Source organism: Elaeis guineensis, chromosome 7 (genome assembly GCF_000442705.2).
Source record: "Elaeis guineensis isolate ETL-2024a chromosome 7, EG11, whole genome shotgun sequence".
Taxonomy (NCBI): domain Eukaryota; kingdom Viridiplantae; phylum Streptophyta; class Magnoliopsida; order Arecales; family Arecaceae; genus Elaeis; species Elaeis guineensis.
The window spans coordinates 89,496,238-89,498,737 of NC_025999.2; the positions used below are offsets into that span (position 1 = coordinate 89,496,238).

The 2,500-nt window shown below is 34.4% G+C and overlaps 1 pseudogene; it reads right to left on the reverse strand.

The window, feature by feature from the left end:
* Positions 1-358: 358 nt before the first annotated feature.
* Positions 359-2,500, reverse strand: part of LOC140859497 (delta(7)-sterol-C5(6)-desaturase-like) — a 13,477-nt pseudogene continuing 11,335 nt past the window's right edge.

The following is a 2,500-nucleotide window of genomic DNA, read 5'->3' on the forward strand; positions in this document are numbered from 1 at the left end:
AAAAACAGATATTCAGGTTTATTCTGAATTACTTAATTTTGGAAGGAAACGTCTTGCTAATTGTCTCCTTCCAATTCACATGAGATTATTTTAGAGTCAAAGAGTATTTAGACAACCTACATCCTGATATGCATGTGTGCATGAGCAAATTAATCAATTCATGATTGATTTGCTTATAACACATAGCATGCAGATTCCAGAGGATATTGCTATATGCTGATATACTTTTAATGGTGATACTTAACAACTAAGCTGCAATACAAAATTTGAAGGCAGCAAAACTATATCATGATATTTTTAATATCAATTCTGTGATAATGACAATGCAAAATACATAAAACTAAAAGCGTGATATACAGATAATCACACACTCCTAACTTTCCAGGAAACTGTTAAGATAATTCAAGTCTACATACAATGCGAACTTACCAGCAAATGGTGACAGTGTATTCTGCTTATTGTAGATATGATGTGTTGCATGAAGATATTTGTACAATGGCTTTATGTCATGCAACTCTCTGTGCATCCAGTAAATTCCAAACTCCACAAAGACCTATATATAGTCACATAAGCAATGTAGGCTGGCCAACCAACTTCAGCTATACTAGAGAAACATCTGGTCCATCCTTTTTCAACCATGTATTCTGAAAGTGTTGGAAGAGCGCAATACCAAGGCATAGCCTTCATTGTGACTATTATTTGCAAAAGCATGGCTTTATTTGAAGGTATAGCCTCTACACCCAAAAAAAAAAAATCTCAATAAAGTCTTAGAAATTGCAGCATTAGTATTATTGGATAAGAAAAGCTATTACTTTAGTATGTTAAAAATCATGTTAAGAATAAGTTGAAAGTCCAAAAGGAATAACTCTTTTCAATCAAAATCAGATAAGATGACTCATATGCTGACATTAGGAAGCAAAAGCATTTATCAGAAAGAAAGGATAAAGATTTAGCATTTCAGAATATTTTCAATATTCAGGTAAGACAATGTTAATGAATGACAACTCTAGTGAATGTTATATATGAACTTCTACATCAGCCTAAAGAATAATCCCAAGGGTTTAAATTATTATAGCTACAGTGTCACTACTTGATTAAAAGCTGTAAATCACTTGGATGTTTTTCCAATGTTGCCACATCAATGAGCATTACTTCATAAAGATGCAACCTTTGGTCAATAACCTTGTTAAAACACATAAGAATCGTGGTGACGACTACAATTTCATTATAATCAGGTAACCTATCAAATGGCAGGCTAAAGATACAATAAGCCATTTTTCATAGTCAGTACAAAAAACATTCAGCTTATTATAGCAAAGCAGTTTGATGATCAGGATATATTATTTTTTGTCAGTTTTCCTTGCAAATGTTGAGAATGACAGATATTCTAATGCCATGATGATACAGGCTTCAACAGTTATCAAAAAGGGAAAGAAGCCAGCAATAAGGACACATCTACTGGGATGAATCCTTCCTTCCGAGAAATCAGAGGCAATACCTTACCAAAGATTGTAGAGAAATATAGTCTGGGTGCATAGATTCCCATTTTGTTTTGGAAAGGTAGTTCCCCGGAACTGATTTAAATGAATCAAATCTGTCAGATCATCATGCATGGAGAACTGCCGATCAAAGATGCATCAAAAGCAAAGCAAATTACAGCTAGTAGACTTTAATCCTCTTCACTAAAATGTACTCGTCATTTGGTTATGTCCAACCTTTATGAGAATGTAATAGAAATGGGTAAAATATCACCTTGTACAAGCCACATGAAAGTGGCAGGTTCAAAATCTAGTGGATATAGGATTCAAATTTCAATAATGTACTAAATGAGTTACTAGATTAGATTAGCTCTTCTATTAACTCTTCAAATAGAACAAAGCGAAGGATTCCAAAAAGCAAGGCTTAACGTCACATGGATGCAGACTTCTAGGGTCATGCTTCCATTGGGTGAGAAGGTTTGGAAGGAGTGAGAGTGAGGGAAGGTATTCTCCATGACCAAATGGGAAGTCAAGAGCCCTAACATTCAAGAAAATAGTTCACAGATATGACATAATAAATCACGTCAATTAAAATAAAACTGGCTCTGACAAATTTTTGCATATTACATAATACCAAAACTCTAGTTAGAGAACTAATTTGTGACATCTATAAATTTCATTTATATTTTTCATTTTATTTTCTTCATATGTATTCTTATGTAAAAGTGGGTGCAGGCCTTGGCACAATGGTAAGGTTGCTCCATTGTGACTAGGGTATCACAAGTATAAAACATGAAAATAGCCTCTCCACATGTGGGGGTAAGGTGTATGTCTGACCTCCACAAAAGTCATAGTGGCAACAGCCTCATATACTAGGACATCCTTTTTTAAGGTCACTAAGAACTAGCAGCACTACACTAGAACTTGAGGTTCAATGCAGAGGATTCAACCCAGCAAGCTTCGATCAATAATAAGTCGAAAACCCTGAAGAGTTTTTGAGTGGAAACAAATTTATATGGATG